At 42.9% G+C, this 23,846-nt stretch overlaps 1 protein-coding gene across 6 annotated transcripts in view; it reads left to right on the plus strand.

Moving 5' to 3' along the window:
- Positions 1-23,846, plus strand: part of LOC129711774 (protein kinase C zeta type) — a 458,626-nt gene that overhangs the window by 100,421 nt on the left and 334,359 nt on the right. The window contains exon 1 of one of the 6 annotated variants that reach the window (XM_055659718.1): positions 9,632-9,763. The exons of the other annotated variants lie outside the window; for them this stretch is intronic. The gene's annotated coding sequence lies outside the window, so the exon portion shown is untranslated. Of the gene's footprint in view, positions 1-9,631; positions 9,764-23,846 lie in introns of those variants that run through there. 6 annotated transcript variants of the gene reach the window in all.

Consider the following 23,846-nt stretch of genomic DNA (forward strand, 5'->3'; position numbering starts at 1 on the left):
AGGAATTGTATTCATTGTTAAAGGTGTTCATAAATATAATGCAGAGGTCTCCAAACTATGGCCCGCAGGCCACATGTGGCCCGCCACGAGATTTTATCCAACCCGCAGCAAGTTCTGAACACGTTCCGTGCTGCGGGCTATTTAGCAGGTTCTATGGTAGCGCAGCTTTATGGGCCTGTCCCACTTGGAGAGAGAGAGAGACACACACACACACACACACACACACACACACACACACACACACACACGCACACGCACACAGGCACACACACACAGGCACACACACATTGGCACACACACAGACACACACACAGACACATACACGGACAGACAGACACACACACACACACAGACAGACAGACACACACAGACAGACACACACAGACAGACAGGCACAGACAGACAGGCACAGACAGACACACACAGACAGACAGACACAGACAGACACACACACACACACACACGCACACACGCACACACAGACAGACACACACACACACACACACACACACACACACACACACAGACACACAGACAGACAGACAGACAGACAGACACACACACACACACACACACACACACACACACACACACACAGACACACAGACACACAGACACACACACAGACACACAGCCACACACACAGCAACACACAGATAGACACACACAGATAGACACACACAGACAGACACACAGACAGACCCACACACCCCTTTTAAAGGAGAGGGGGGAGAAGGATTGGAGACAACTTTTAAGAAGCCAGAGATACACGGCTGTGAAGCTCGGCGGACATTAACATTATCGCTCGGTTATCCTTGCAAAAGTGTTAAAGCAGTGAACTGATATGGAACATAAAACAAAGAACCGTACAGAACAGGAGCAGGCCCTTTGGCCCACAATGTATCTGTGGAACATGATGCCCACTTAAACTAATTCTTTCAACCCGCACGAGCACCATATCCCTCTTTCCCTGCGAATTGACATGCTAATTAGGTCTCATAAACATCATGATCATATCTGTCTCCAACACCACCCTTGGAAGTGTGTTCCTGGCACCTGCCATTCTCAGTAGGGGGTGCAGAAATTTGCCCCACAACTATTCATTAAACTTTCCCTCTCTGACCTTATGGCCACATCCTCTAGTGTTTGACATTTACATGCTGGGTAAATGGTTCTGAATATGCCTGTATTTATCTATATATTTTGGAATTTTCCATACTTCTGTCATGTCTCCTTCAGCTTCTAATGTTCCAGAGTAATCAATCCAAATTTGTCCAACCTGTCCTTATAACCACTAGCCTCTAATCCAGATAAATCTCTTCTGCACCCACTCTAAAAGGGTGACCAGAACTGCACTTAATACACCAAATGAGACCTAATCCTAGTTTTATAGAACAGCAAAATGACTTCATGGTTCTTGCCTTACTCTGACCAATGAAGGCAAGCATACATTTATGCCGCCTATATCATTCTGTCTACTTGTGTTGCCACTTTCAGGACTGTACGAACTTGGTCCCCAAGATCCTTCTGTACGTTATTACTGTCATGGATCCAGCCAACTATACTTTCCCCTTGCATTCAACCTTCACAATTGCGCCTCCTCACACAGCCATGATCGAACACCATCTGCCATTTGTTCGCTTACATCTGTAACTGATCTACATTCTGCTGTAACCTTTGACAGCCACCTTTAATGTCTGCAGCTTCACCAATATTTGGGTCATTTGCAAACTTACCAGCCGACCCATATATGAGCCTTGATAAAGTTGCATACAGAGGTTTCAGCACTGGTGCATGTGCAAAACCACTGGTCACAAACCTCCAGCCAGAGTTACACCCTTCCACCACTAACCTCTGTTTTCTATAGGCAAGACAGTTCTGAATCCAGACTACCAAGTAACTGTGGATGCTCTGCACCTTAATCTACTGCATAAGCCTTGCACAAGGAACCTTGTTAAATATCTCACTAAGTTTCATACAGACAATATCCATTGCCCTCCCCTCCTTTGTCACCTTCTCAAAAAGACTCAAATAAACCTGTAAGAAAGACCTGCCTGGCACAAAGCCTTGCTGACTGTCCTTAATTGAGTTTATTCTCTCCCAAGTGTGAGTAAATCTATCCCTAAAGGGCCTGTCCCACTTGGACAACCTAATCCACGAGTTTAGAAGACCCTAGACGAGTTGAAAAAAATGTCAAGGTCGTGTTGACTCGCCGAAGTAAAATACCTCCTATGGCTATGCCTACGACCTCCTAAGACTATATCTACAACTTCCTACATCTATGTCTACGACCTCGTACGACCCCCCTCGATCTCAGTCTTCCACACCTAAGATGAACTACGACTAGCTACGAGTGGAAAATTATCACATGATAAAATAATTTCGTTTGCATTTTTATTTCTCGGGCCAGTTACCGACCTACGACGACCTACGACCACCATCACGACCTACCTACGAATACAAAATATTGATTTTTTGCATGCCGACCTTTTTTTTTACTCGTGGACATTTTTTATCAGGCTGGAAAAAACGCCGTGACCTACTTGGGGTCACGAGTACACGGAGACCACTCACGAGCATGAGGAAGAGTTACGAAGACCTCCTACGACCTCCTCTGACCTCGTGGCGACCATGCTGCGAGTATGAGTCAAGGGCAAACTCGGCAGAGGTCGCCTATTAGGTCGTGAAAGTGGGACAGGGGCTTAAGACTCCTCTCCAATAGCTTTCTTACCACTGATGTGATGCTCACCAGTTAAACATTTCCTGGAATTTGCCAGTTCCCTTAAAGGAACAACAAGGTACTCATTTCGTACCTTGCTTAACATCCTCTGACTCCAAATATATATTCTCCCCTTGTGTGGTCCTACCTTCTCCATAATTATCCTCTTGTTTTTAATGTATGACTAAAAGGCCTTTGGGATTCTCTAATCCAACTAGCCAATGACATCTCAGTCCCATCTAACCGCCGCCCCCCCCCCCATCCTATCACCCCTTATTACTATTACTTAATTGCTATTACTGAGGAGAAGATGCCTGGGAAGCTGGAAGGTCCAATGTTAAGGATCAGGTTTTGGTGTACTTGGAAGCACATGATAAAGTAGGCCAAAGGTAGCATCTATTCCTTCGCTCCATAGATGCTGCCTCACCCACTGAGTTTCTCCAGCATTTTTGTCTACCTTTGATTTTTCCAGCATCTGCAGTTCTTTCTTAAACATAAAGTACGCCAAAGTCAGCAAGGTTTTGTTAAGGGGCGATCTTGCCTAACAAATCTTCTGGAATTTATTGAAGAGCTAACAAACAGGACTGTTAAAGGAGAGTAAGTGGATGATGTTCACTTGGAAATCTCATTGAAACCTATTGGATAATGAAAGGCCTAGATGGAGTCGATAAGGAAAGATGGTTTATAATAATGGGAGGGTCTACAAACAGAGGGCATGACTTTGGAATAAACTATGTACGTTCAAAACGAAGATGAGGAGGAATTTCTTTAGCCAGATGGTGGTGAATCTGTGTAATTCATTGCCACAGGTGGCTGTGGAGGTGATATCTTTGGGTATTTTTAAAGAGAGATTGATAGATTCTTGATTAGTAAGGGTGCTAAAGGTTCCGGGGCGAAGGCAGGAGAATGGGGTTGAAGAATGTTGTGGAAGAACTGTACGAGATAATTCAAGAGCTCTCCCGAATTTAAAAAAAAAATCAATCTCGTGGTAAGTATGTAGAATGTACGTAGCGGCTACGTCGGAGCTCGTGGATGTCTCGTACCGGCTCGTAATGCTAACGGCAGATATCGGGAAACCGGGTAACTCGTGAAGTATTTTCAGCACTGTGAAAAATGTCCACGAGAGCCCCGAGTACCTACGGACGGCTATTACCGTAATTCTCCGAGTTCGAATCAGGGGAAACTCGGGAGAAATCTTGAATTACCTCGTACAGTGGGACAGGCCCTTAAGGACATGTAAAAGAACAGGTTTAAGATGACAGGCAGAAGAACTGAAGAGGATGTGAGAAAAATCAACTGGCCAGAGCAGTTATAGAAACATAGAAAATAGGTGCAGGAGTAGGCCATTCGGCCCTTCGAGCCTCCACCGCCACTCAATATGATCATGGCTGATCATCCAACTCAGTATCCCGTACCTGCCTTCTCTCCATACCCCCTGATCCCCTTAGCCACAAGGGCCACATCTAACTCCCTCTTAAATATAGCTCTGCATTCAACACAATTATCCCCTCCAAACTGGTTACCAAACTCGCAGAACTGGGTGTCTGCGCATCCCTCTGCAACTGGATCCTCGACTTCCTCATCCACAGACCACAATATGTTTGTATTGATGGAAATGTGCCAGCCTCGATAACAATCAGCACGGGAGCACCTCAAGGCTGCGTGCTCAGCCCCCTGCTGTACTCACTCTATACCCATGACTGCGTAACCAACCACAGTGCGAACTCCATCATCAAGTTCGCTGACGACACCGCTATTGTGGGACGTATCACTGATGGGGATGAGTCAGAATATAGAAGAGAGATCGAGCAACTGTCCATATGGTGCCAGCGCAATAACCTGGCCCTCAACACCAGCAAAACCAAGGAACTGATTGTGGACTTTGGAAGGAGTAGGAGGGGGACCCACAGCCCCATTTATATCAATAGGTCGATGGTTGAAAGGGTCAAGAACTTCAAATTCCTGGGCGTGCACATCTCTGAAGATCTTTCCTGGTCCGAGAACACTAATGCAATTATCAAAAAAGCTCATCAGCGCCTCTACTTCCTGAGAAGATTATGGAGAGTCGGTTTGTCAAGGAAGACTCTCTAACTTCTACAGGTGTACAGTAGAGAGCATGCTGACCGGTTGCATCGTGGCTTGGTTCGGCAATTTGAGCGCCCTGGAGAGGAAAAGTCTACAAAAAGTAGTAAACACTGCCCAGTCCATCATCGGCTCTGACCTTCCTTCCATCGAGGGGATTTATCGCAGTCGCTGCCTCAAAAAGGCTGGCAGTATCATCAAAGACCCACACCATCCTGGCCACACATTCATCTCCCTGCTACCTTCAGGTAGAAGGTACAGGAGCCTGAAGACTGCAACAACCAGGTTCAGGAATAGCTACTTCCCCACAGCCATCAGGCTATTAAACCTGGCTCGAACAAAACTCTGATTATTACTTTCGGCTATTTGCACTTGATCAGTTTATTTATTCATGTATGTATATATTTATATCATGGTATATGGACATATTTATCTGTTTTGTAGTAAATGCCTACTATTTTCTGTGTGCTTAAGCAAAGCAAGAATTTCATTGTCCTATACAGGGACACATGACAATAAACTCACTTGAACTTGAACTTGAACAAAAAAAAACTTGAACTGGCCTCAACTATATTCTGTGGCAGAGAATTCCAGAGATTCACCACTCTCTGTGTGAAAAATGTTTTTCTCATCTCGGTCCTAAAAGACTTCTCCCTTATCCTTAAACTATGACCCCTTGTTCTGGACTTAGCCATCATTGGGAACAATCTTCCTGCATCTAGCCTGTCCAACCCCTTAAAAATTTTGCAAGTTTCTATAAAATCCCCCCTCAATCTTCTAAATTCTAGCGAGTACAAGCCGAGTCTATCCAGTCTTTCTTCATATGAAAGTCCTGACATCCCAGGAATCAGGCTGTACTCCTTCTATGGCAAGAATGTCTTTCCTCAGATTAGGAGACCAGAACTGTACGCAATACTCCAGGTGTGGTCTCACCAAGACCCTGTAGAACTCCAGTAGAACCTCCCTGCTCCTATACTCAAATCCTTCTGCTATGAATGCTAACATACCATTCGCATTCTTCACTGACTGCTGCACCTGCATGCCTACTTTCAATGACTGGTGTACCATGACACCCAGGTCTCGTTGCATCTCCCCTTTTCCTAATCGGCCACCATTCAGATAATAGTCTACTGCCCTCTCCTTACCTTGGAGGACTTACACAGTTACCGCTGCATCAAAAAATCCCAGAGTATTATAAAGGACATTTCCCACCCCGGACACTCCCTGTTTGAACTGTTGCCGTCAGGCAGACGGTACAGATCTCCAAGGACAAGGACGAACAGACTAAAAAACAGTTTTTACCCCACTGCTATAAAAGCACTAAATGTAGCCGCCAAGGAACGCAGGGGCGATACAGACTAAGGGACTGTGGTACACTGTGAAATCGACAGAAGGATGGAGGGTTGGGTGTTTATGCGTGCTATTTTCATGATATTTATTTTAGTTGTTTATCTTTTAATACTTTATCTTGTATGTATCGTTAGCTTTTAGAAATGTTTTGAATGGTGCACTGACTGGCTGAAATTTTTAACTTTCGTTGTACATGGTTCATGTTACAATGACAATAAAGAAACTATTCTATTCTATTCCCTGTTTTTGCCACCAAAGTGGATAACCTCATATTTATCCACATTATACTGCATCTGCCATACATTTGCCCACTCACCCAACCTATCCAAGTCACCCTGCAGCCTCCTAGCATCCTCCTCACAGCTAACACTGCCCCCCAGCTTTGTGCCATCTGCAAACTTGGAGATGTTGCATTCAATTCCCTTGTGCATAATCATTAATATATATTGTAAACAGCCGTGCCTTGCGGTACCCCACTAGTCACTGCCTGCCATTCTGAAAAGGACCCGTTTACTCCAACTCTTTGCTTCCTGTCTGCCACCCAGTTCTCTATCCACATCAATACTGAACCCCCAATACCGTGTGCTTTAGGTTTGCATACTAATCTCTTATGTGGGACCTTGGCGACAGCCTTCTGAAAGTCCAGATACAACACATCCACTGGTTCTACCTTATCCACTCTACTAGATACATCCTCGAAAAATTCTATGAGATTCGTCAGACATGATTTATCTTTCATAAATCCATGCTGACTTTGTCCAATGATTTCACCACTTTCCAAATGTGCTACTATCCCATCTTTAATAATTGACTAGCAGTTTCCCTATTACCGATGTTAGACTAAACGGTCTGTAATTCCCCGTTTTCTCTCTCCCTCCCTTTTTAAAAAGTGGGGTTACATTAGCTACCCTCCAATCCTCAGGAACTACAGAGTTTTGAAAAGAATCTCTAGAGTTTTGAAAAATTATCACTAATGCATCCACTATTTCTGGGGCTACTTCCTTAAGTACTCTGGGATGCAGCCTATCTGGCCCTGGGGATTTATCAGCCTTTAATCCATTCAATTTAACTAACACCACTTCCCGGCTAACCTGGATTTCACTCAGTTCCTCCATCTCATTTGACCCCTGGTCCCGTCCTATTTCTGGCAGATTATTTATGTCTTCCTGAGTGATGACAGAACCAACGTAGTTATTCAATTGGTCTGCCATGTCCTTGTTCCCCATGATCAATTCACCTGTTTCTGACTGCTAGGGACCTTCATTTGTTTTAACTAATCTTTTTCTCTTCACAGATCTATAAAAACTTTTGCAGTCAGTTTTTATGTTCCCTGCCAGTTTTCTTTCATAATCTATTTTCCCTTTCCTAATTAAGCCCTTTGTCCTCCTCTGCTGGACTCTGAATTTCTGCCAGTCCTCTGGTAGGCTGCTTTTTCTGGCTAATTTGTATGCTTCATCTTTTGTTTTGATACTATCCCTGATTTCCCTTGTTATCCACGGATGCACTACCTTCCCTGATTTATTCTTTTGCCAAACTGGGATGAACAATTGTTGTAATTCATCCATGCAGTCTTTAAATGCCTTCCATTGCCTATCCACCATCAACCCTTTAAGAATCAATTGCCAGTCTATCTTGGCCAATTCACGTCTCATACCCTCAAAGTTATCTTTCTTGACGTTCAGAACCCTTGTTTCTGAATTAATTATGTCACTCTCCATCCTAATGAAGAACTCAACCATATTATGGTCACTGTTGCCCAAGGGGCCACGCACAACAAAACTGCTAACTAACCCTTCCTCATTACTCAATACCCAGTCTAGAATAGCCTGCTCTCTCGTTGGTTCCTCTACATGTTGGTTTAGAAAACTATCCCGCATACCTTCCAAGAAATCCTCTTCCTCAGCACCCATGCCAATTTGATTCACCCAATCTATATGTAGATTGAAGTCACTCATTATAACTGTTTTACATTTATTCCACGCATTTCTAATTTCCTGTTTGATGCCATCCCCAACTCCATTACTACTGTTAGGTGGCCTGTACACAACTCCCACTAGCGTTTTCTGCCCCTTACTGTTTCGCCGCTCTACCCATATCGATTCCACATCCTCCAAGCTAATGTCCTTCCTTTCTATTGCGTTAATCTCCTCTCTAACCAGCAAACCTACCCCACCTCCTTTTCCTTTCTGTCTATCCCTCCTGAATATTGTATATCCCTGGATGTTCAGCTCCCAGACTTGGTCACTCTGGAGCCATGTCTCCATGATCCCAACTATATCATATTCATTAATAACTATCTGCACATTCAACTCATCCACCTTATTACGAATGCTCCTTGCATTGAGACACAAAGCCTTCAGGCTTGTTTTTACAACACTCTTACCCCTTATACAATTATGTTGAAAAGTGGCCCTTTTTGATTTTTGCCCTGGATTTGTCTGCCTGCCACTTACTTTTCACCTTGCTACCTATTGCTTCTACCCTCATTTTACACCCCTCTGTCTCTCTGCTCACACATTTAAGAAACCCACCACCGCTTATTCTCTGTTTATTATCTTTTTCTTCTTTCCGCCCTACATGTTGGGTCTGAGTGCTTCCCTTCTCTGCCTCCTGCCTCACACACTGTCTACTGGTTTTCTCTATTTGAGTCCCTCCCCCCAACCGTTCTAGTTTAAAGTTTCCCCGGTAGCCTTTGCAAATCTCCCCGCCAGGATATTGGTCTCCCTCGGGTTCAAGTGCAACCCGTACTTTTTGTACAGGTAACACCTTCCCCACGCCTTTTTTTATGATGTAGAATACACTGCCTGTAGGAGCAGTGGAATCAGATTCAGTTTCTGCTTTCTGAAAGTAATTGCACAATTACACAGGCAAATATAATTACAGGTCAGTGGGAAATTCATCTTGTAAAAATTAGCATGACTATCTCCTGCATTGCTATGACTGGTGTAAGTTTGCCCGAATTTTTTACAGGTAATATAATAATAGAATGAATTATAAAATTAAAAATTGATTTTACTGGTGTTATTCATTCAAAGCTTACTTTGCTCTTTAGGGCACTAATTCATAATATAGTTTAGTTTTGAATTAAAATAGATGATCTCATAATCTTGTTGTGGATTGGTGCAATTTATTTGTCTTTTTAATATAACAGCACATGTGGAAATCTGAATTCCAAAATCCAACTTAACAGATGCTTTAAAAATATATATATTTAATCTATTTTACATATTTAGTAAAACCTTAAGAATTATTCTGTGGAGGAAAGGATATTATTTCATTAGAATGGCACACAATTTGTTAATAGCAAGCAATATTTAAACATTGCCATTTCCCTTTAAATTCCATGCCAGGTTTTTCTTCTAGCTCAGAAATTGCCCCGAGACTCTCAAGGGAAAGCAACACCCAGTGCTTGGTTACATGAAGCTAGATGATCAGAAAGCCAGTGTTCCATTAAATATTTGCTCTTAATGTTCATGCCGGTTCCTCCTTTTGTCCTTGGTGTCTATCAGTATTCAGTGGCAGCGATAGGAAGAGGAAAGGGGAATGGTATTTTCGGACACTCTGCATCATATTGCGAGTAGGATGGTGTGCTGAAGAGCTGCAGGGATTCTGGTGCGTTCTAAAGCAGTCTATCTGCACAAATTTGATTTTTATTTCCTTTCATGTGTCAGTGACTGGATTTGGTAGCGTGTAATATACCGGCAGCACAACACAAGAGGAAAAAATGGAGTGCTGTCTACTGTAGGCTGAGGCGTATTTCATAGTCATCTCGGCTGCGTCTGTGTTGCATTTATTTTTATCTCTACCTATTGTGCTGGCTATGCATGCTAAATGTTCACAGTGGAAGTTGGTGATCTGAACGGATAGTGAAGTACATCTGGTGAGGGACGTGGACATGAATGCTAGTTAATACAAACATTGTGAACTGAAATGCATCCTGAAAATAATGAGGGTATGTGTAAAGATTGCTTTTGCTTCGTTTTTTGAGAAAGCTTTTTATGCAGATGGTGGGGGTAGGAGAGGTGCACCTTAATGCTGATCGTGACTGTTGCTCTGGTGATTGTCATTGAATTTTGTCATTGTTAATTTTATTACCAGTCTCTGTTTGCAGTGGGTTATTTTTCTCAGATGGATCTTTTGTTATGATCTTTCATTGGGTAGTGTTGCTTCTACCAGCCAAAACTCCTAAAATAAAATATTTTGACACATGGATGTTTGCTTTAAGTGCAAATAATTTTATGTTGGCATGATTTCAACATGTTCATTAATTTAAGTTAAATATTTTCAATTTTACTTCCTTTTGTTAGTATTTCTGGTAGCTGTGTTTAAATGATGCAGTTCTGCAATGAGAAATAGGCATATACTGCATAAGAGTGTGATGCTGATAAATGTAATGCATCTATTATTTTGAAATGCACTGTATTTTGAAAGTGTGATGACAGGATATTTTGGGGAAATGGTTGTAATTTCCATAAATCTTTTATCTGGTTTAGATAAGCTCTCAAATGTTAGTGCAATGGTTTAAATTGTAATGGACAAAACCACACATGATCAGATGTGTCAAGTTTTATCCAATGTGTACTGGGTAGATTATTAGAGTGTCAAGCATTTTGCATTTTCACACTGTTTCAGAAGAGAATAATAAACATACTTCTTGGATTGGAGTTTCATTTTTACATTATTATAAAACTGTTTGACTGTATGCAAAAAGGCCAGATTCACTGGTTAAAATGCTGTGTAACCCACATCAAATACTGTGTAACCCGCGTATAGAGTCATGCAGCATGGAAACGGGCCCTTCAGTCCAACTTGTCCATGCTGACCATGATGCCCTGCTCCATCTACTCTAGCATGGGACTAGTTTGGCCCATATCGCCAGTGGTGCCAGGGATGATGCCAAGTAAACAATGACTACACAAACACTCACAGTAGGGTGAACTCGAGTGATATGCTTTATTTATAATTAAGGATTATAGGGACGAGAAAGTCTGGTTCCGCCTGGGGGCGCAGTTCATTGTCATCTGGCAACCTTGAATTTGTCCCAGTAGATCACTCTGGCCTCTGAGCTGCTGGCGGTCTTGGGCTTGTTCTGGTGGCTCAGTCTTCTTCCGAGCCTGTAAAAAGAGCCATAGTTAGTCGGGGGTCTTCCACTTTCTCTCCCTTTCTCCTGTTCTTCTGTCTTCTTGTGTAGGAAAGAACTGCAGGTGCTGGTTTAAATGCTGGTATGAAGAAGGGTCTCAACCCGAAATGTCACCCATGTCTTCTCTCCGGAGATGCTGCCTGTCCCGCTGAGTTACTCCAGCATTCTGTGTCCACCTCCTGCCTTCTTGTCCTGTTTCACCTCTCCTCTCCCTGGCTGGTTTATAAGGAGTAGGGCTGACGAGGTGCAGGGAGTTGATCCAATGACAGCAAATTGGCTCAAGCTGTTTATCTTTGGACACTGGCCTCAGCTCTGTCCAGGCGCTGTTTGTGGTGCTCATTGTTGGTTTCTTCTGGCCTGTCAGCCAGTGACTGGGATCAGAGCAACCCTTGGGGAGAACGTGTTGTCACACCTGCTAAACCTTTCCAATCCATATATCTGTCTGGATGCGTTTTACATGTTGTATAGTATCTGCCTCTGGCAGCATTCCATATACCAGCCCCCCTCTGTGTGAAAGATTTGCACTTCGGGTTCCAATTAAATCTTGCCCAGCTCACATTGCCTTCCATAATGTTTGGGATAAAGACCCATCATTTATTTATTTGCCTCTGTATACTCCACAATTTGAGATTTGTAATAGAAGAAATCACACGTGGTTAAAGTGTACATCGTTAGATTTTAATTAAGGCCATTTTTATACATTTTGGTTTCACCATGTAGAAATTACAGCAGTGTTTATACATAGTCCCCCCATTTCAGGGCACCATAATGTTTGGGACACAGGAATGTCATGTAAATGAAAGTAGTCATGTTTAGTATTTTGTTGCATATCATTTGCTTGAAGTCTGCGATTCATGGAACACCAGTTGCTGGGTGTCTTCTCTGGTGATGCTCTGCTAGGCCTGTATTGCAGCCATCTTTAGCAAATGGGTTCAGATCTGATTGACTTAGTCACTCAAGAATTGGCCATTTTTTAGCTTTGAATAGCTCCTTTGTTGCTTCAGTAGTACGTTTGGGATCATTGTTTTGCTGTAGAATGAATCACCGGCCAATGAGTTTTGAGGCATTTGTTTGAACTTGATGTTTCTACGCACTTCAGAATTCATTATGCTACTCCCATCAGCAGTTGTATCATCAATGAAGATAAGTGAGCTATTACGTTCGGCAGCCATACATGCGCAGGCCATAACACCCCCACCGCTGTGTTTCACAGATGAGGTGGTATGCTTTGGATCTTGGGCCGTTCCTTCTCTCCTCCATACTTTGCTCTTGCCATCACTCTGATATGTTAATCTCCGTCTCATCTGTCCAAAAGACCTTTTTCCAGAATTGTGGTTGCTCTTTTAAGTACTTCTTGGCAAACTGTAACCTGGCCATCCCATTTTTGCGGCTCACCAGTGGTTTGCATCTTGCTGTGTAGCCTCTGCATTTCTGTTCACGGTCTTTTGCGGACAGTGGCCATTGACAAATCCACACCTGACTCATGAAGATTGTGTCTGATCTGTCGGACAGGTGTTTGGGAATTTTCTTTATTATAGAGAGAATTCTTCTGTCATCAGTTGCAGAAGGTCTTCCTTGGCCTGCCAGTCCCTTAGTGATTAGTAAGGTCACCAGTGCTCTCTTTCTTAATGATGTTCCAAACAGTTGATTTTGGTAAGCCTAAGATTTGGCTGATGTCTCTAAACAAGTTTTATTCTTGTTTATCTGTCTCGTAATGGCTTCTTTGACTTTCATTGGCACAACTTTGGTCCTTATGTTGATAAAAAGCAATAAAAGTTTCCAAAGGTGATGGAAAGACAGGAGGAAAGGTGCTGAGATCTCTCTTATACCTGCTTTGAGGAGGCAATTAATCACACCTGAGCAATTACAAACACCTGTGAAGACATGTGTCCCAAACATTATGGTGCTCTGAAATACAGGGGACTATGTATAAACGCAGCGGTAATTTCTACTTGGTGAAACCAAAATGTGTAAAAACACCCTTTAATAAAATCTGACAATGTGCACTTTAACCACATGTGATTTTTTTTATATTACAAATCTCAAATTGTGGAGTACAGAGGCAAATAAATAAATGATGGGTGTTGGTCCCAAACATTATGGAGGGCACTATGTAATTTGATTCTTGATTCCCCTACTCTGCGTAAGAGACTGTGCATTCACCCTATCTGTTAAAAAGACAGGATGAATATTTGAGTTTACAGTGATAAGTCTAGATCTTTGAAATGTTCGTGTTAATAGTAATAATAAATACTTTTGGTCACATTTGCTAAATGAAATTATGTATTTCTATAAACTTAAATGCATTGGATATTTTCTATATGTTGATATTATTGTCATTATTGTGGTTAAGCAAGTGTGGTTCACCTATACAAAGACCAAGTTGGTCCTTGCTGACCTACACAGGATCCAAGTCTCCCATCACCTCATTTGTAAAATTTTAATCCTCATTCAAATTCCTCAATTACATCATTATTTGTAGCCTTCTCCAGCCTGGATGTCATAGTATGAAATATTTCCCTCTGGTTATGCCCTAGTTGCTAGATGAAGGTGAAGGCACTTTTCTTCAAGTATACATTCAACTTGCATTGTGCAGTGGGAAATTAGATTAACAGGTTAAGGCTGAGAGGCAGGTTGAAAATACTTTCATAGCCCAACCATTGGCAACTGTGCCTTCAACCTTTTGAGGCTTTGAGCCTTCCTAAATCTCTTCTGATAATCTGGTGTAAATCCACTTATTGTGTCAGATTGCTAAAATGTGCTGCCTAGGAGTGTTAACAAACAAAATTGTTAATGCAAAGCTACAAGAGATGTTGAAGAAGATGACAAGAGGTTTGTTCAAAGAGTTATGTTTGGAAAGGAAGAAAATTGCCTTAAGACAGAGACAATTCCAGAGCTGAGACCCTTGACAGTTGAAGGCATGAGTGTTGTTAGTGCAGCTATTAAGTTTGGGGAGAAGGTCAGTGTTGTAAGAGTGAAAGGATCTTGATGGATTATAAATGGTAACCCGCCTGAAGGCTCATCGGATGGCGTAACCAGGGGCCCGCCCAAAGGCTCATCGGTCGGCGGGACCAGTAACCCGCCTGAAGGCACGGGGGATGGCGGGACAAGGAGGGAGCTGGAGATGTTGGACGTAAGGAGCACGGGCCAGTTGGAGAGTGAACTGGGGTAATGTCTCCAGTGCCGTCAAGGGAGGCGCCTGGAAAACAATAAGACGACTGGGCGAGGAAAGGGACGTTGGTTCGCGGGAACTGCTCCAGTACATCGAACATGCGGGCTGACGGGACAATGGACTTTGAATAATGGCGCCAAAAATGGTGGCGCCTGCATGTGTAATATATGCAAAAAGAATGACATTGTGCAGTTGCATATGTGACAAAGCACTATTGAGCTGGAGGAGATTAGAGATACAGAGCAGAGAAGCCATAGAGAGATTGTGGATGCTCCTGGACCTGGATTGCTGTGGTTATTTGGCAATAACTTGGATGAGAATGTACAAGGCAGATGACACAAAGTGGGTGGCATCATAGTTAAAACAAATGTAGGTCCCTTGCAGTCAGAAAAAGGTGAGTTGATCATGGGGAACCAGGATATGGCGGACCAATTGAATAACTACTTTGGTTCCGTCTTCACTAAGGAAGACATAAATAATCTGCCGGAAATAGCAGGGGCCCGCGGGTCAAAGGAGTTGGAGGAATTGAGTGAAATCCAGGTTAGTCGGGAAGTGGTGTTGGGTAAATTGAATGGATTAAAGGCCGATAAATCCCCAGGGCTAGATAGGCTGCATCCCAGAGTACTTAAGGAAGTAGCTCCAGAAATAGTGGATGCATTAGTAATAATCTTTCAAAACTCTTTAGATTCTGGAGTAGTTCCAGAGGATTGGCGGGTAGCAAACGTAACCCCACTTTTTAAGAAGGGAGGTAGAGAGAAAACGGGGAATTACAGACCAGTTAGTCTAACATCGGTAGTGGGGAAACTGCTAGAGTCAGTTATTAAAGATGGGATAGCAGCACATTTGGAAAGTGGTGAAATCATTGGACAAAGTCAGCATGGATTTACGAAAGGTAAATCATGTCTGACGAATCTTATAGAATTTTTCGAGGATGTAACTAGTAGCGTGGATAGGGGAGAACCAGTGGATGTGGTATATCTGGACTTCCAGAAGGCTTTCGACAAGGTCCCACATAAGAGATTAGTATACAAGCTTAAGGCACACGGCATTGGGGGTTCAGTATTGATGTGGATAGAGAACTGGCTGGCAAACAGGAAGCAAAGAGTAGGAGTAAACGGGTCCTTTTCACAATGGCAGGCAGTGACTAGTGGGGTACCGCAAGGCTCAGTACTGGGACCCCAGCTATTTACAATATATATTAATGATCTGGATGAGGGAATTGAAGGCAATATCTCCAAGTTTGCGGATGACACTAAGCTGGGGGGCAGTGTTCGGTGTGAGGAGGATGCTAGGAGACTGCAAGGTGACTTGGATAGGCTGGGTGAGTGGGCAAATGTTTGGCAGATGCAGTATAATGTGGATAAATGTGAGGTTATCCATTTTGGTGGCAAAAACGGGAAAGCAGACTATTATCTAAATGGAGGCCGATTGGGAAAGGGGGAGATGCAGCGAGACCTGGATGTCATGGTACACCAGTCATTGAAGGTAGGCATGCAGGTGCAGCAGGCAGTAAAGAAAGTGAATGGTATGCTGGCTTTCATAGCAAGAGGATTTGAGTATAGGAGCAGGGAGGTTCTACTGCAGTTGTACAGGGTCTTGGTGAGACCACACCTGGAGTATTGCGTGCAGTTTTGGTCTCCAAATCTGAGGAAGGACATTATTGCCATAGAGGGAGTGCAGAGAAGGTTCACCAGACTGATTCCTGGGATGTCAGGGCTGTCTTATGAAGAAAGACTGGATAGACTTGATTTATATTCTCTAGAATTTAGGAGATTGAGAGGGGATCTTATAGAAACTTACAAAATTCTTAAGGGGTTGGACAGGCTAGATACAGGAAGATTGTTCCCTATGTTGGGGGTCCAGGACAAGGGGTCACAGCTTAAGGATAAGGGGGAAATCCTTTAAAACCGAGATGAGGAGAACTTTTTTCACACAGAGAGTGGTGAATCTCTGGAACTCTGCCACAGAGGGTAGTTGAGGCCAGTTCATTGGCTATATTTAAGAGGGAGTTAGATGTGGCCCTTGTGGCCAAGGGGATCAGAGGGTATGGAGAGAAGGCAGGTACGGGATACTGAGTTGGATGATCAGCCATGATCATATTGAATGGTGGTGCAGGCTCGAAGGGCCGAATGGCCTACTCCTGCACCTAATTTCAATGTTTCTATGTTTCTATTATAAAAATGGTTATCAAATATTGCAGCAGGATCTTGATCGCTTGGGCAGGTGGGCTGAGGAATGGTTAAATGTTATACAAATAAGTGCAAGATGGTGCATTATGGGAAGTCAAACCACGGGAGGATCGACACAGTAAATGGCAGGGCTCTGGTGTAGCTCACTCTGCCACCCAGCTTTGGAGATGTTACATTTAATTCCCTCGTTTAAATCGTTAATATATATTTTAAATAACTGGGGTCCCAGCACTGAGCCTTGCAGCACCCTACTGGTCATTGCCTGCCATTCTGAAAAGGACCTGTTAATTCCTACTCTTTGCTTCCTGTCTGCCAACCAGTTCTCTATCCATGTCAATACCGTACCCCCAATACCATGTGCTCTAATTTTGCACACTAATACCATGTGCTCTAATTTTTGGGAGGTTATGGTGCAGTTGTACAAGACATTGGTGAGGCGACATTTGGAGTATTGTGTTCAATTTATTCATCCTGTTATAGGAAGGATGTTGTTAAGCGAGAGAGGGTGCAGGGAAGATTTACGAGGATGTTGCCAGGACTTCAGGGCCTGAGCTATATGGAGAGGTTGAGCAGGCTCGGACTTTATCCCTACGAGCGCAGGATGTTGAGGGGTGACCTTATAGAGTTGTCTAAGTAAATTACAGGAATAGATAAGGCAAATGCACGGATTCTTTTACCCAGAGAAGGAGAATCAAGAGCCAAAGGACACCGGTTTAAGGTGAGGGCTCATAGATATAATAGTAACATGAGTGAAAATCTTTTACTCAAAGGGTGGAGGGTATATAGAACAAGCCTATAGAATAAGAAGAGGTAGTTGAGACAGGTACTATCATAACTTTTAAAAGGTATCTGGACAATTACATGGATATGACAGGTTTTGAAGGATTAGCGCCATACGCAGGCAGATGGGACGAGTGCAGATGGTGCATGATGGTTGGCTTGGCATATTGGCCGAAGGACCTATTTCTGTGCTGTATTCTCCCCCAGGCCAGGTATCTGAATGATCAAAACAGTCCCCTTCCATTGGGCTAGAAGACGCAGGATCATTTCATTCCGAAAAGGAAGAAAGATTCTAAGGGGAGTGGGAGGCAACCGTGGCTGACAAGAGAAGTTAGGGATAGAATAAAACTAAAAGAAAAGATGTATAACACAGCAAAGAGTAGTCGGAAGTCAGAGGATTGGGAAAATTTCATAGGATAACAGAAGGAAGCAAAACGGGCAGTACGGGCTGAAAAGATGAAGTACGAGGAGAAGCTGGTGGCCAGGAATATAAAGAACGACAGTAAAAGCTTCTTTAGATATGTTAAGGCAAAAAGAGTACCAAAGTCAAATGTGGATCCTTTGAAGGCAGTGAAATTATTATGGGTAACAAGGAAATGGCAGAAGAGTTGAACAGGTACTTTGGATCTGTCTTCACTAAGGAAGACACAAACAATCTCACAGATGTACTGGAGGACAGAGGATCTAAGGGAGTAGAGGAACTGAAATAAATTTTCATTAGGCGAGAAATAGTATTGGGTAGGCTACTGGGACTGAACGATGATAAATCCCCGGGGCCTGATGGTCAGCATCCCAGGGTCCTCAGGGAGGTGGCTCTAGAAATAGTGGACGCATTGGTGATCATTTTCCTATGTTCAATAGATTCAGGATCAGTTCCTGTGGATTGGAGGATAGCTAATGTTATCCCACTTTTCAAGAATGGAGCGAGAGAGAAAACGGGGAATTACAGACCAGTTAGTCTGACTTCGGTGGTGGGAAAGATGCTGGAGTCAATTATTACAGAGGTAATAATGGGGCATTTGGATAGCAGTAAAATAATTAGTCCGAGTCAACATGGATTTATGAAAGGGAAATCATGTTTGACTAATCTTCTGGAATTTTTTGAGGACGTGACAAGTAAAATGGATGAAGGGGAGCCAGTGGATGTAGTATATCTAGACTTTCAAAAAGCCTTTGATAAGGTCCCGCACGGGAGACTGGCGACTAAAATTAGAGCACATGGTATTGGGGTTAGGGTGTTGACATGGATAGAAAATTGGTTGGCAGACAGGAAGCAAATAGTAGGAGGGAACGGGTCATTTTCAGAATGGCAGGCAGTGGCGAGTGGAGTGCCGCAAGGCTCGGTGTTGGGGCCGCAACTGTTTACCTTATATATTAATGATTTGGAAGAGGGAATTAGGAGCAACACGAGCAAGTTTGCGGATGACACAAAGGTGGGTGGCAGTGTGAACTGTGAAAAGGATGTTAGGAGGTTGCAGGGTAACCTGGACAGGTTGAGTGAATGGGCAGATGCGTGGCAGATGCTGTATAATATAGATAAATGTGAGGTTATCCACTTTGGAGGCAAAAACAAGGGGGCAGATTATTATCTCAATGGGGTTAGGTTAGGTAAGGAGGAGGTGCAGCGAGACCTGGGTGTCCTTGTACACCAGTCACTGAAAGTTGGCGTGCAGGTACAGCAGGCAGTGAAGAAAGCTAATGGAATGTTGGCCTTCATAACAAGGAATTTTCAGTATAGGAGTAAAGAGGTTCTTTTGCAGTTGTTTAGGGCTCTGGTAAGACCACATCTGGAGTATTGTGGACAGTTTTGGTCTCCTAATTTGAGGAAGAACATCCTTGTGATTGAGGCAGTGCAGCGTAGGTTTATGAGATTGATCCCTGGGATGGAGGGACTGTCATATAAGGAAAGATTGAAAAGACTAGGCTTGTATTTACTGGAGTTTAGAAGGATGAGGGGGTTTCTTATTGAAACTTACAAAAGGACTGGACAAGCTAGATGCAGGAAAAATGTTCCCAATGTTGGGCGAGTCCAGACCCAGGGGCCACAGTCTTAGAATTAAGGGGAGGCCATTTAAGACTGAGGTGAGAAAAAACTTTTTCACCCAGAGAGTTGTGAATTTGTGGAATACCCTGCCACAGAGGGCAGAGGCCAAATCACTGGATGGATTTAAGAGAGAGTTAGATAGAGCTCTAGGGGCTAGTGGTCAAGGGATACAGGGAGAAGGCAGGCACGGGTTATTGATTGGGGACAATCAAGCTGGCTCGAAGGGCCGAATGGCCTCCTCCTGCACCTATTTTCTATGTTTCTACGTTTCTATGCTATCACTGACCAGTGTTGACCTAGTCCTCACTGAAGAATGATGACAAATTTTGTTGTCTATGACAATTAAAATTGAATCTGAATCTGAATCTGAACAAACAACTGCAGAAGCATAGGTTCTCACCGACATTTACAAGAACATAACATCATTAGCATATGTTAATTATGCTTTAAAGTAGAAAAGTCTTTATATAGTTTGATCTGTATAGAAATTTATTTATTGGTGTCTTGGATCGCAGATACTATGGTGCATTTCCTTCTGCAGTTGTACAGGGCCCTAGTGGAGACCACACCTGGAGTATTGTGTGCAGTTTTGGTCCCCTAATTTGAGGAAGGACATTCTTGCTATTGAGGGAGTGCAGCGTAGGTTTACAAGGTTAATTCCCGGGATGGCGGGACTGTCACATGCTGAGAGAATGGAGTGGCTGGGCTTGTACACTCTGGAGTTTAGAAGGATGAGAGGGAATTTTATTGAAACAGATAAGATTGTCAAGGGGTTGGACACGATAGAGGCAGGAAACATGTTCCCGATGTTGGGGGAGTCCAGACCAGGGGCCACAGTTTAAGAATAAGGGGTAAGCCATTTAGAACGGAGACGAGGAAACACTTTTTCTCACAGAGAGTGCTGAGTCTGTGGAATTCTCTGTCTCAGAGGGTGGAGGCCGGTTCTCTAGTTACTTTCAAGAGTGAGCTAGATAGGGCTCTTAAAGATAGTGGAGTCAGGGGATATGGGGAGAACGCAGGAAAGGGGTACTGATTGGGGATGATCAGCCATGATCACATTGAATGGCGGTGCTGGCTCGAAGGGCCGGATGGCCTACTCCTGCACCTATTGTCTATTGTCTATTTAATGGGAGGGTTTTAAATTGTTTTCTACAAAAAGAACTTTAACTTCTCATTCTAAATTCCAAAGAGGAAGAAAGATTCTTGGGGGAGAATGTGGCAAACGTGCCTGATGAGGGAAATCACAGACAGCATAAAACCAAAAGAGAAGGCTTATAACATTGCAAAGATTAGTGGGAAGCCAGGGAATTGGGAAGGTTTTAAAGAACAACAGAAGGTAACTAAAAAGACAATATAGGGAGAAAAGATGAAATACGAAGGTGAGCTAGTTAATAATGTAAAATAGGATATCAAGAGTTATAAAGAGGAAGAAAGAGGCAAGAGTGGGTGTTGGGCCGTTGGAAAATTATGCAGGAGAGGTGATAATGGGGAACAAAGAAATGGCAGAGGAGTTGAATATCTTTTTTGCATCCGTCTTTACAGTGGAAGACACCAGCAATGTGCTTGAAATTCAAGAGAGTCACGGGGTGGAAGTTAGCGGATTGGCTATTACGAAGGAGAAGGTGCTTGGTAAGCTGAAAAGGCTGAAGGTGGATAAGTCACCTGGACCAGATGGACTGCACTCTAAGGTTCTGAAAGGTGGCTTTAGAGATTGTGGAGGCATCAATGGTGATATTTCAAGAATCACTGGAGTCAGGCGTGGTTCCAGACGACTCGTAAATTGCCAATATTACCCCGCTGTACAAGAAAGGAGCAAAGCAGAATAGTGGGAATTATAGGCCCTTTCGTCTGACTTCAGTGGTTGGTAAGATTTTAGAGTCCATTATATAAAGGATGAGGTTACGGAGTATTTTGAATTCATTGAAAAAGTAAATAGTAGGACAGACAAAGGAGAGTCAATGGACATTGTTTACTTAGATTTTCAGAAAGCATTTGATAAGGTGCCACACGTGAGGCTGATGAGAGCCCATGGTATATAAGGGCAGATCATAAGTGTTAGGAGCAGAATTAGGCCATTCGACTGATCAAGTCTACTCTGCCTTTCAATCGTGGCTGATCTCTCACTCCTCCCCCTAACCCCATTCTCCTGCCTTCTCCTGATAAACTCTGACACCTGTACTAATCAGGCAGATACTAGCCTGGATAGTAGATTGGCTGGATGGCAGAAGGCAAAGAATGGCAATAAAAGTATTTTTCTCTGGTTGGCTGTCAGTGACCTGTGGAGTTCTGCAAGGGTCGGTGCTAAGGCCGCTACTCTTCACGTTGTATATTAATAATTTGGATGAGTGGATTGAAGGCTTTGTGACCAAGTTTGCGGATGATACGAAAATAGTGGAGGGGCAGGTAGGGCAGCGAAGGCAGGGACTTTACAGAAGGACTTGGACATGTTGGGAGAGCAGGCAGAGAAGTGGCAGATGGAATATAGTGTCGCAAAGTAAGTAAGTACATTTTATTTATATAGCACGTTTAAATCAACTTGCATTGAAACCAAAGTGCTTTACATAAAATAAATAATAAAATAAATAATAAAGTGTGGAGTCATGCATTTTGGTAGTAGGAATAAAGGTGTAGACTACTTTCTAAATGGGGATAGAATCCAGAAATTGAAGGTGCAAAAGGACTTGGGAATGCTGGTGCAGGATTCCCAAAAAGTTAATCTGTTAGTCGAATTGGTATTAAAGAAGGCAAACGCAATGCGAGCATTTATTTCAAGAGTGTTAGAATACAAGAACAGGGATGTAATGCTGAGGCTGTGTAAGACACTGGTCAGGCTGCATTTGGAGTATTGTGAGTAATTTTGGGCACCATATCTGTAGGTATGTTGCAAAGCGTACCTGAAGCGTCGCTGAAAATCTGTCCCAGCCCGTGTGCGCGATTTTGGCGCCATTTGGAGGGGGGCGGGTTTAAAACGCGATTTTCCCTAGGCTGTTCAAATCGAGGATGTTCATCCTAGTTAATTATTAACGAAAAATCGCTGGAAGATTCCGTCGCTTTAGCTATTATTACTTTTAAGGGCTTTATCTAATTGTTATAGTAGTTTAAAAATTAACCTCTAAACCCGCGACCGCCGGCAACCGGCCGGATCTCATACAGGGGACAACAGAAGGTAGGCTGTTTATTTTTACATTAAAAAGGGCTTCTTAAGATCCCTTTATACAAAGTTTAATGTTGCGAGTAGCTAATTTGGGCCCCGTTATATCCTGCAGTATTTTTCTGGGCATTTGAGGGCACAAATCTACCGCAATGTGAACGTTCTAAACCAGCGCGTTCACAGGATCCCACTAGAAATTTAAATGGACTTTAATTTACAGCAATTGAACACTAAATTCCTTCCATTTGGCCTATAAATTAATGTAAATGAGATTTAAAAATCATGTTTTATTGTGAATTATTTGTGAATATTATTTGGACACCAAGGTTATTTAAAAATGTTAATCATTTATTAAGCAATGGATAGATGTTTAGATCTAGTAATTGAAGTTTGAAATTAGCTACAATTGGGTAACTAACTAATTATATGCTTTAATTTCAGGTCATCCAAGTAAGATTATTTTATATTTGTTTCAGAATGCTTCAATCTATGATAACTGAAAATTTCATTCCGTTCTCTTAATTTTTAAGAAAGTTATGGGCTTTTGACTGTCCACGATCACAACTTTTTTGTTATGTCCATAGAAAATCAATAGGGAACAAGATGCTAATTTCCGAGTATGAAACGTTTTAAATACTTGAGATATGAAAGTGAATTAGGTGTCAAATTAAACTTATTTTATGCTTTATCTGATGGGATAAATTGCAGACTTGATTTTTTTAAATCTCAAAATTTTGTAACATTGCTAATATCTGAGGAAGGAGGTGCTGGGTCCAGAATGATCCCAGGAATGAGTGTGTTAACCTATGAGCGTTTGACGGTACTGGGCCTGTACTCGCTGGAGTTTAAAAGAAAGAGGGCGGGACCTCATTGAAATGTACTGAATAGTAAAAGGTTTGGAAAGAGTGGATGTGTAGAGGATGTTTCCAGTAGTGGGTTAGTCTAGGGCGGTCACGGTGGCGCAGCGGAGGAGTTGCTGACTTACAGCGAATGCAGCGCCGGTGATCTGGGTTCAATCCTGACCACGGGTTCTGTCTGTATGGAGTTTGTACGTTCTCCCCAAGATCTGCGTTGGTTTTCTCCGAGATCTTCGGTTTCCTCCCACATTCCAAAGACATACAGGTTTGTAGGTTAATTGGCTTGGTAAATGTAAAAATTGTTCCTAGTGGATGTAGGATGGTGCTAATGTGCGTGGATCTCTGACCAGCGCGGACTCGGT

The sequence above is a fragment of the Leucoraja erinacea genome, chromosome 30, assembly GCF_028641065.1.
Source record: "Leucoraja erinacea ecotype New England chromosome 30, Leri_hhj_1, whole genome shotgun sequence".
Classification (NCBI taxonomy): domain Eukaryota; kingdom Metazoa; phylum Chordata; class Chondrichthyes; order Rajiformes; family Rajidae; genus Leucoraja; species Leucoraja erinaceus.